Consider the following 12,530-nt stretch of genomic DNA (forward strand, 5'->3'; position numbering starts at 1 on the left):
GCCTGATTCATCCATGATAAATTCACTCATCAACCCTTTTGAATATTGTTTTGGCATCTGTTGGTGACGGTTGCTTAATACCATTTTGTTTAATTCATCCTAATTCTATCATTCCTTCTGAACACATTTGCAGAGATTCTTCCGTAAAAAGAATTTCTACCTCATCAACTGTTTGGTTACCCTGAAATAGAGTTTGTATGGAAAAGGCAGGATTCATGCTTAATTTCCTCCCTTTATTGGTTTTCTCAGTAATGAATTGGTACACTAGAAACATCCAGTGGTGATTGATGAGATTTTGTGGTTTCATTTTTTGTTAGTATTATTATGAACACATGGATTTATGTGTTGTGGATGGTTTTATGTGTTTCAGTCAGTTATAATCATGATTCTTTTCCTTGCTCAAATTGTCCCATCTTTGGTCAATGGGAGCCCCTTCATTTTGACTCCTGTGTCCTTTTGACAGAAGTATTTGTCTTCAATAGTGTCCTTATTTTCTGGGTCAGCAAGATGTCCCAAGGCCATCTTTTACACTTCTTGCCCTGGAGCTGGAATCAGCCATTTCTCAAAAGAGTCCGGGTTCCTCTTCGTGGAGAATAGTATTTAGAAGCTATGATCTTGGTGATGGGGGGGCTCATTGCTACTAGGTTGTCAATGCTTCTAGACCTTTTTAGTGGACAGCCCTCAGAAATACATATTTCATGGTAAGAGACAAATATATAATGAGTTCATACTGATGTTTCCTGTACAGTTGTTTTATTATTGTAAAATATTCATAATTAATTTTACCATGTAAACAATTTTTAAATGTATGAGTTTGTGACATTAAGTACATTCACATTGTTTGGCAAGCATCACCACCATCTGTCTCCAGGGCTTTCTCATCTTCCTAAACTGAAACTTTGTACCCATTAGACACTAACTCCCCACTCCCTTCTCCTCCAGCTCCTGGAAACCACCATTCTACTAACTATATTTATGAATATTTTCCCTTTTGTGGCTGGTTTATTTCACTTAGCATAATGTCCTCAAGGGTTATCCATGTTGTGGCATATAATTTCTTACTTTTTAAGGGTGAATTATGTATACATTGATGTATATACCACATATTGTTTATCCATTCATTCGTTGATGAACACTTGGGTTGTTTCCAAATTTTGGCCATTGTGAATAATGCTGCTATGATAATGGGTGTATAAATACCTGTTCGAGTTTTCAATTCTTCTGTGTATATATCTGGAAGTGGAATTGCTGGATCATATGGTAATTCTATGTTTAATATTTTGAGGAACTGCCATACCATTTTTTACATTGGCTGCACCATTTTACATTCCAACAAGCAAAGCACAGGGGTTCCAGTTTCTCCACATCCTCATCAATGCTTGTTATCTTAATAGTAGGTATCCTAATGGGTGTGAATTAATTCAACTTTAAGATTACAGAGTTTTGATTAAACTTCTTTGATTTTACTCATATCAATTTTCTCTTTACTTCAAAAATCGTGGTTCCCAAAGACATTAATTGAAGTATTTATTTCCTAATCCTATAATGTATATATAATAGTTTTTAAAAAGTATCAATATTACTTCTAATAATAAGACCACTGAATGCAGCTTAAGAATTCTTTGGTTCTTTTGTCACCCAGATATATACCACAAGGGATATATAGTTATATTTCTGTGTTTGAAAGTCACTCAACAAACATAACTAAAGAGAAACAGAGTCATAGATACAGAGAATAAACAGGTGTTTCCTCAGGTTGGGGGGATGGGATGAGAGAACTAGATGAGGGAGATTAAGAGGTACAATCTTTAAGTTACAAAGTAAATGGCACAGGTATGAAATGTATAGTGTGAGGAATATAGTCAATAATTATGTAATATCTTTAGTGACAGATGATAACTATTCTTATCATGGTGATCAGTTTGAAATGTATAGAAATATCGATTTATTATGTTGGGTACCAGGAACTAATGTAGTGTTGTAGGTCAATCATACTTCAAAAACAAACAGACAAACTCATACAAAAAGAGATCAGATTTGTGGTCATTGGGGGTGGGGGAAAAGGAATTGGATGAAGGTGGTCAAAAGGTACAAACTTCCAGTTATAAGATAAATAAGTACAACATGATAAATATAATGAACACAGCTGTGCGTTATATATGAAAGTTGTTAAGAGAGTAAACCCTAAGAGTTCTTATCATAAGGAAAAAATCTTTTTCTATTTCTTTAATGTTGCATCTCTATGAGATGATGGATGTTCACTAAACTTATTGTAGTCATCATTTCATGATGTATGTAAGTCAAATCATGATGCTGTACACCTTAAACTTATACAGTGCTGTATGTCAATTATACCTCAGCAAAACTATAAGAAAAAAACCCATGGGGCTTCCCCGGTGGCGCAGTGGTTGAGAGTCCGCCTGCCGATGCAGGGGACACGGGTTCGTGCCCCGATCCCGGAAGATCCCACATGCCGCGGAGCGGCTGGGTCCGCGAGCCATGGCCGCGGAGCCTGTGTGTCCGGAGCCTGTGCTCCGCAACGGGAGAGGCCACAGCAGTGAGAGGCCCGCGTACAGCAAAAAAAAAAAAAAAAACAACAACAACAAAAAAAACCCCATGGGTATTCCAAGGAAAACGACCTAAGAGTCAAAAATAATAAAACAGCACAACACTGTGAATGCACTAAATGCCACTGAACTGTGCACTTTAAAATGGTTAATTGTATGTTATGTGAATTTTACCTGAATAAAAAAATTGAATTAGGGCTTCCCTGGTGGCGCAGTGGTTGCGAGTCTGCCTGCCGATGCAGGGGACACGGGTTCATGCCCCGGTCTGGGAAGATCCCACATGCTGTGGAGCGGCTGGGCCCGTGAGCCATGGCCGCTGAGCCTGCGCGTCCGGAGCCTGTGCTCCGCAGCGGGAGAGGCCACAACAGTGAGAGGCCCACGTACCGCAAAAAAAAAAAAAAAAAAAGTCACTTGAAATAATTATTTGCCCTGTGTATTTATGCCATCAATTTGATATACAGTTAGAATCATAGGTTTCCATTTGGTGTCAATTTTTCTTTTCTTTTTATTTTTTGGCCACACTGCGTGGCATGCGGGATCTTAGTTCCCCCACCAGGGATCGAACCCATGCCCCCTGCAGTGGAAGCTCAGGGTCTTAACCACTGGACCGCCAGGGAAGTGGTTTTCAAATTTTAGAAACTGGTTTTTAAAAATTCAATAATTTTAAAAATAAGTAAAACTTTTACATAGTTCAGTCAAAACTGTAAAACAGCACAGTCAGAGAATTCTCCATCTCCTTTCTTCCTTTACTCCCCTACCTCCCACCATATGTAACAATTAGCAGATATCTCTTACTGTTTGGTTTATCCTTTAGTTGCTTCTTTTTAGGAAATAGAAAGAAATATTTATATTTACATTCTCCTTCCCTTTATTACACAAAGGTGACATTTTACAAGCCCTGTTCTAGGCCTCACTTTTTTTCATTTATCCTGGTGCTCACTCAGTGTTACGTACAGAGATCTTCCTCATTCCTTTTTCTGTTCAATACTCCTTTGTGTAGGTCTTATTGTAAAGAAATCTTCCTCATTCCTTTGGACTGCTATGGAATATTATACTGTGTGAATAAACCCATAGTTAATTTAATAACCTCCCTACAGCTGCTATGGAGGACAGTATGGAGGTTCCTCAAAAAACTAAAAATAGAGCTATGATATGATCCTGCAATCCCACTCCTGGGCATATATCTGGAGAAAACCATAATTTGAAACGATAATGCACCCCAGTGTTCATTGCAGCACTAGTTACAATAGCCAAGACATGGAAGCAACCTAAATGTCCATTGACAGATGAGTGGATAAAGAAGAGGTGGTATACACACACAATGGAATATTACTCAGCCATAAAAAAGAATGAAATAGTGCCATTTGCAGCAACTAGATGGACCTAGAGATTATCATACTAAGTGAAGTAAGCCAAACAGAGAAAGACAAATATGATATCGCTTATATGTGGAATTTTAAAAAATGATACAAATGATGGGAATTCCCTGGTGGTCCAGTGGTTAGGACTCCATGCTTTCACTGCTGAGGACCTGGGTTCCATCCCTGGTCAGGGAACTGAGATCCAACAAGGTGCACGGCACAGCCAAAAAAAAAGAGATACAAATGAACGTGTATACAAAACAGAAATAGACCCACAGACATAGAAAACAAACTTATGGTTACCAAAGGGGAAAGGGCAGGGAGAGGGATAAATTAGGAGTTTGGAATTAACATATACACACCACTATATATAAAATAGATAACCAACAAGGATTTACTGTATTAGCACAGTGAACTATATTCAGCATCTTCTAATAAACTATAATGGAAAAGAATCTGAAAAAGAATAGATATATACATATATATATATGTATAATCAAGTATTTTTTATCATTCCAATCAACTTGTTGGTATACAATCTTTATTCCTTTAATGGTTATACTGGAGATTACTACATCCATTCTTGAGTTATTAGTGTGTAATATAAATTAGCACTTCCCACATAATGATAAGACCTTAGAACATATTAACTCTGTTTACATTTGATGTTTATGTTGTCATGCATTTTTAATTTTACATAAAACCCCAGAAGACAGAATTAATAGTAGTAATACTAGTATTTTTTTCATACAGTCAATATTCATTTAGGTTTACTCACGTATTTACCTTTTTGGGTGCTCTTAATTCCTTTCTGCGTTCTGTATTTTGGCTTGGGATCATTTTTCATTTTCCTGAAGAATTCCCTTTAATAGTTCTTGTGGTGTTGGTCTCATGGCAATGAACTGTCTTTGTCTGGAAGTAGCTTTATTTTATGTTCTCTTTCAAAGAACATGCTTATTTTTGTCTTAGATCCTACTCTGGCCCAGGGCAGACACTTCATGGTCCAGGCCTCGTGCTGCCCTTTTAGTGACTGGGCTCCTAATGCCAAACTCCCTCCTCATGCCCACATACCAGCTTTGGCCCATCTGAACCTTGGGAGGGTGTTTCTTGCTTGCCTGGTAACTGTGGACCAGTTCTTGCCTGGGCAACCCAGAGAACTTTTTCACTGTCGAGTAGGCTATAACTATATCTTCTCCAACCTGGGTCTGCGTCCCAGCCTTGGGGAAAGGACCTTCTAAATTTGTCCATCCTTGGGTACTTTTGTCAGGGCTAGTTTATTCTTTAGCATTCTCTTTATATATTTATAGTTGCTCCCCTGTTGAATTAGTGATTTTTTAAAATCAAACTTTCCCCATTTAAATTACTGTGTGATTTCTCTCTACTGGTTAGACCCTGAATGATACACCAACACATATCCCCAGGATAACCCCTTGTGTCATGACGTATTATCCCTATTGGATATATATTATCCAATATAATAAATATATATTGTTAGATTAAATTTGATAATATTTTGTTAAGAAGTTATACATCTGTTATGAGGGATAATCTGTAATTCTATTTTTTTTTAATGTCTTTGTCAGTTTTTGGAATCAGGGTAATACTGGCCTCATAAAATGATTTAGTGTTTCTATCTTTTCTATTTTCTCAAAAATATGTGTTTGGATTGGTATTACTTTTTCCTTAAATGTTGGATGGAATTCACCAGTGAAGTCTTCTAGGCCTGGAGTTTCTTCGTGGAAGCTGTTAACTATGAATTCAATTTCTTTAGCTGAAATTGGGCTGTTCAAGTTTTCTATTTCTTCTTGGGTCAATTTTTTTTTTTTTTTTTTTTTTGTGGTACGCGGGCCTCTCAACTGTTGTGGCCTCTCCCGTTGTGGAGCACAGGCTCCGGATGTGCAGGCTCAGCGGCCATGGCTCATGGGCCCAGCCGCTCCACGGCATGTGGGATCTTCCCTGACCAGGGCACGAACCCGTGTCCCCTGCATCGGCAGGCGGACCCTCAACCACTGCACCACCAGGGAAGCCCCTTGGGTCAATTTTTGAGAATATGTGTCTTTCAATGAATGTGTCCATTTCATCTATGTTATCACAATAATAGTTGTTCATAATATATCCTTATATCCTTAATATCTTTTAGGTCTGTTGTGACGTCCTCTCTTTCACTCCTCATGTTGGTAATTTGTGTCTTCTCTTCATATTTTTCTTGATCAGTCTGGGTAGGAACTTGTGAATTTATCAATCCCCCCCCAAGTAGAACTAGCTTTTGGGTTCACTGTTTTTCTACACCGTTTTTCTGGCTGGTAGACCACATTTTGGGGGTTCCCTCATCTCTCTGATCTTGTACTCTAAAATTGTGGCTGCTAAGCCAATTTTCTAATGATGTCAAATAGACTTACTGCCTTTAAATAGATTTCATTTTTGTATTTTTTTCTGGCTTTTCAAGTTGTTCTCAACAGGAGCACATGTTGCTTCATTACAGCCAGAAGCAGAAATGTGAGAGAAATAATTTCAGGTGGCTGGTACTGCTGGAAAAGTGCTGATTTGGAAGCAGGATTCTTGGGTTCAAGACTTTTCTCTGTTGCTTACTGATACTGCTGTTAACAACCTTGGGCAAGTCAACTTGACTAAGTTTTAGTTTCCTTGTTTGTAAAGTGGGGATAACAGTAATATCTTACATTACAGTGCTTCTGTAAGTATTAAGTAATCCAAAGTGAAACTGTTTTATGAACTATGAAAAATTTCATGAATATAGCATGGCTCATATTTAATTTGTACAACTATGGATGCCTTGGAGGCAGGGACTGAGTCTTTTTGATCATGATTCCTCAACACCTAGCACAATTCCTGGAACATATTTTGGCTTTTAATAAACCTTTGTTGAGCTCAACCAAAGCTATTTTACATGAATGGTTAAAACTCTTACACACTGACTCAGTGTGAATTCATACTGTATGCCCATAGTTATTGGCAACACCTGAATTAAGCCAGATCATGCTGAATTGTTGTTTATTATTGTTATTTAGACTAAAAATATATACAATATCATGTGTAAACTTCCTGTATTATTCTTATAGGATTATCCTTTTTCTGGCCACAAATAGAAACATGTGCTGAAAATCTATAAATAGTGGGAAATCCGTAAGGGTTGTCTCATAGGAGGAAGAGGTAAAAAGAGGCCTTGATTCTGGTAATGCTGTAGGGTGAGTGTGCAAATATAACAGAGGTTCCTAAGTGATCTGTCACTGCAGCTTATAAGCTCTAACATTCCTTTATAGTTTCTGCACATGGGGCTGTTTGGAGGAATTTAACTACACCACCTACAGAAGACAGGTTTGTGTGTTATCTTAATACCATTTCTGGGTCACCCCTGCCCCTTTCCCCCCCATATGCATGCATATCTCTCTCAGTTTTAAATTCAAGTGTGAAGTTCATTCAGGCTAGATCACTGTTTCCCCAGCTTCAAGATTCTGCATACCACCTTCATAATTCTTTTCCACATCTATGTACCACTTATACTATTTACCTAAGATTTTCCTTGAACTAATTTTATTTTTCCTAAATTAATGTATTTTAAAAGAAAATTATCACTGTCGCAAATTGAAAATCAACACCACCTTCCAAGATTGTGGTAAAAATAAAAAATAGTGAAAACAAAACAATTTGTTTTAATTCAAATGCTACAAAGAGATCATTGCCTATTGAAGACTCTGAGCCCAGGGCCTGCTGTCTTTCAGGGATATACTGGGTCAGATAATCTCTAAGGTCTCTGATTTCATCTTTCAACATCTGTGGTGTTCCAAATATTTTCTCTTCCAACTATTTGTGTATTTCCTCCCTCAGTTCTCACTCATGCAAACTGTCCTTGCCTTATATCTCATGTACAAATGATTCCTTTTTACCAATGACTGCCTCCATTTTTAGTGTTGAGAGTCAGTATGGAAAAAACTTGGGGATTCTATGTAAGAAATAGAAAAAGGGGGGAAATTGTGAAAAGCAGGAAGTGATTGGGAGGACGTAACTTGGACAAGAGTCATCCTGCCTCCTTGACCTAGAATAGTTTCCTCTGTTTTCCCAAACATATTCTTTTCATTTCCTTTTACTTCCCCTTTGAGGTTTGAGTTAAAATAAGCATATTCTCTAAAAAAGATAGATACCTCTAGAAGGATTAAGAGGCCATTAGTCATCTACACCTAAGTGTAAAATAATCCAATCTACTTATTTCCTTAATATTGAAATTGCCTACACTGAAGGAAAGGGAATGAAATAATTCTGATGAGTGGTATGTTTTGGAAGACTAGGGGAACATAAGAGGAGAGAGGGTTGGCTGAGAAGGCATGGAGAGATAGAAGATAATAAAAGAAGGTGAGAGAGTCTAAAAGAAAAGTTTAGCATAGTTTAACAATTTCTCTCTTTCCCCTCCTTCTTACCCTATCACCTTAATTTCTGTTCTAGAGACCCACAAGTTAAATTAGTATAAAAAATTATAGAGTTCAGCTACTTCTTAGATCAAGTCAACTTTTTTTTTTAACATCTTTATTGGAGTGTAATTGCTTTACAACGTGTGTTAGTTTCTGCTTTATAGCAATGTGAATCAGCTGGCTAGGATTCTCCCCACCATTAGTAAAATTGCTTCTAAGAGAAAATGTATTCTGCATTCTGTGACACAGTATTTCATAACCTGAGAATTGTACAGTGTTCCACACACAGTGGGTAATTAAGAAATGTTATTACTACTGTCTGCCTTTATAAATCTCCAGTGGGACAGAAAATGTCAGGAAGATTGTTAGTATGGACATGGATTTTCCCAAGAGAACAGTTCAACTTTGCTTATAGTGTTTCTGTGTGGTTTAGGTCCTGTATTAGGTTTCTTATCATGCTAAGTGCAATGATTGTTCTGATGACTTCCAGGCAGCTTTTGGGCCAATGCTTTTCAAATTGTCTGTGGTGAAGAGCCAGGATTTGTGTGTGTGTGTGTGTGTGTGTGTGTGTGTGTCTGATCTGTGGAAGACCAATCTTAGTATGCACCTTGTGCCACATGTGACTCACCACATCATTCTGACAACGCACACACTGTTCTGTTACCTCACTCAAGAAGACAATTTGAATAACCTTGAGTTTGGATGTTCGGGTAATGTCAAATTGCTATAACAGCTTCTAAACACACACTCCTAATTTCTGGGCTTATCTCATTGAAGAATGATGAAGAAAAGATCACAGACTACACTTGAGTAGTCTGGTCTAGTAGGTGTATTCTGAGAGTTCCTCTTATAAAATGACAAGACCCCTCCAGCCCTGGGGAGTCCTTTTATTGACCTAAAATAAATGTAATATTAACAGTGTGGTTCATGGACAAAAATAATCTAAGAATTATTGGTTTGTAACACAAATTTTCCAACTCACTTGGCATACTCTTGTTGCTATTCTCATTTTTAAAAACTCTACCAGAAAATTAGGAGCCCAGAAAGTTTGGAGATCTTATAATTTTTGCCTATTATTGTAATACTTATATTACATAAACATAATGTGTAAAATAATTTATAAAGCACTTTCTGTCAGGTTAAGTTATGCTGCAGTAACAAATGGTCCCTGAAATCTCAGAGCTTTATAGCAACATTTATTTCTTGTGCATGCTGTGTATCCATCAGGGGTCCATTTAAGCTCAGCTCCAATTTGTCTTCATTTTAGGACTCACAGTAAGAGAGCAGTCTAGGTGGAACATTGCTGGTCTTGTGGTCAGGGAAAAGAGAAGATGGCAGCCATGTGATGGCTCTTAAAGCTCTACCCAAATTGTACACATTACTTTCTCTCATATTTCAATGGCCAAAGAAAGTCATATGACCAACCCTGAAGTCAAGGGGTCAGGGACGTATAACCTTCCAGAGGGAGAGGCCTGGAAGGAGGGGCAGCAAAGAATTCAAACTAATAACACCTATGACACACACTGTTAGAATCTGAGTGAGAGTTGGGAAAAAGAATAGAGAGGCATTTCAAAGTGTAGGGAATCTAGTCTGTAACTAAGAGAGAGAAAATTACTTTTACTAATTTTAATACCAGTTTGAGAACATTTAAGTCTTTTTTTCCAGCTTTATTGAGATATAATTGACAAACAACATTGTGTATGTTTAAGGTGTCCAGTGTTATGATTTGATACATGTATATATTGTGAAATGATTACCACAATAAGATTAGATTACATATCCATTACCTCACATAGTTACAATTCTTTCTGTGTGGGCTGAGAACTTTTAAGATCTACTCTCTGAGCAACTTTCAAATATACAATAGAGTACTGTTAGCTGTAGTCACCATGCTGTACATCACATCCGCAGAATTTATTAATCCTAAAACTGGAAGTTTGTACCTACCTTCACCCATTTTCCCCACCCCACCACCCCCGGCAACCACCAATCTGCTGTTTCTATTTCAGTTTGTTTTTTGTATTTTTAGATTCCATATGTTAGTGAGATCATACATTATTTGTATTTCTCTGACTTATTTTGCTTAACATAATGCCCTCAAGGTTCATTCGTGTTTTTGCAAGTGGCAGGATTTTCTTCTTTCTCATTGCTGAATAATATTCCATTGTATATATACATATACGCACCACATTTTCTTTATCTATTCATCCATTGATGGACACTTAGTTTGTTTTCATGTTTTGACTATTGTAAATAATGCTGCAGTAAATCTGGGGTACACATATCCCTTTTAGAGAGTGATTTCATTTCTGTTGGATCCATACCCAAAAGTGGTATTGCTGGATCACATGGTAGTTATATTTTTAATTTCTTGAGGAACCTCCATATTGTCTTCCATAGTGGCTGCACCAGTTTACATCACCTTTTTTTTTGTATCTTCCTCAGCATTTGTTATCTCTTGTCTTTTTGATAATAGTTATCCTAACAGGTAGGAGGTGATATTTCATTGTGGTTTTTATTTGTATTTCCCTGATGATTAGTGATGTTGATTGAGCACCTTTTCATGTACCTGTTGGTCATTTGAATATCTTCTTTGGAAAAATGTCTCTTCAGGGTCTCTGCCCATTTAAAATTGGATTATTTGGGTTTTTTTGCCATTGAGTTGTATGAGTTCCTTATATATTTTGGATATTAACCCCTTATCAGATATATTGTCTGCAGATATTTTCTCCCATACTGTAGGTTGCTCTTTCATTTGTTGATTGTTCCTTTTGCTGTGCAGGAGCTTTTTAGTTTGATGTAGTCCCACTTGTTTATTTTTGTTTTCATTACTTGTGCTTTGGTGTCATAGCCATAAAATCATTGCCAAGACCGATGTCAAGGAGGTTTTTCCCTGTTTTCTTCTAGGAGTTTTATGGTTCCAGGTCTTACAAGTCTTGAATCCATTTAGAGTTAATTTTTGTGAGTGGTGTAAGATAGGAGTCCACTTTCATTCTTTTACATGTGAATATTCAGCTTTCCCAACACCATCTATTAAAAAGACTATCTTTTCTCCATTGAGTATTCTTGGCTTCCATGTCAAATATGAGATGCCTGTACATGCATAGGTTTAATTTTGGGCTTTCAGTTCTGTTTCATGTGTCTGTTTTATGCCAATACCATAATGTTTTGAGTACTATAGTTTTGTAATATAGTTTGAAATCAGGGTGTGTGATGCCTGCAGCTTTGTTCTTTTTTCTGAGAATTGTTTTGACTATTCAGGGTTTTTTATGGTTCCATATGAATTTTAAGATTTTTTTCTATTTCTGTAAAAATTGCCATTGGAATCTTTCTTTTTTAAAAATTTAATTTAATTTTTTATTTTTGGCTTCTCTGGGTCTTCGTTGCTGTGCGTGGGCCTTCTCTAGTTGCGGCGAGCGGGGACTACTCTTTGTTGCAGTGCGCAGGCTTCTCATTGCAGTGGCTTCTCTTGTTGGGAGCATGGGCTCTAGGTGCACAGGCTTCAGTAGTTGTGGCACGCAGGCTCAGTAGTTGTGGCTCACAGGCTCTAGAGCGCAGGCTCAGTAGGCTCAGTAGTTGTGGTGCACGGGCTTAGTTGTTCCGCGGCATGTGGGATCTTCCTGGACCAGGGATCAAATTGGTGTCCCCTGCTTTCGCAGGTGGATTCTTAACAACTGCACCACCAGGGAAGTCCTGCCATTGGAATCTTGATAGGGGTTGCATAGAATCTATAAATGATTTTGGCTAGTATGGACATTTTAACAATTTAATTCTTTATTTTACTCTGTCTTAAAGGCTCTTATGAGATTAGTTCTTTAGGTGTCTTAAGTGGAAAATGTATCCCCTATGGAAGAAATATAGATAATTTATATTAAAAAAGAGAAACATCATGGGAATTTATCTCTCTCGGGTATATAGGGATGACATAGTAATAAGCATGATTATAAAGGAAACACAGAAGATAATAAAGTCTAATCTGATGCTAACTCACTTTATGTCTGAGGTTTCAAAACTTCAATGTCTTTTATCTTGATTTGTGTGGTTCATTTTTTAAATTTATTTATTTTTGGCTGTGTTTGGTCTTCATTGCTGCACGTGGGCTTTCTCTAGTTACGGCGAGTGGGGGCTACTCTTTGTTGTGGTGCGCAGGCTTCTCATTGCGGTGGCTTCTCTTTGTTGTG

This window comes from Mesoplodon densirostris, chromosome 6, assembly GCF_025265405.1.
Source record: "Mesoplodon densirostris isolate mMesDen1 chromosome 6, mMesDen1 primary haplotype, whole genome shotgun sequence".
In the NCBI taxonomy this organism is placed as follows: Eukaryota; Metazoa; Chordata; class Mammalia; order Artiodactyla; family Ziphiidae; genus Mesoplodon; species Mesoplodon densirostris.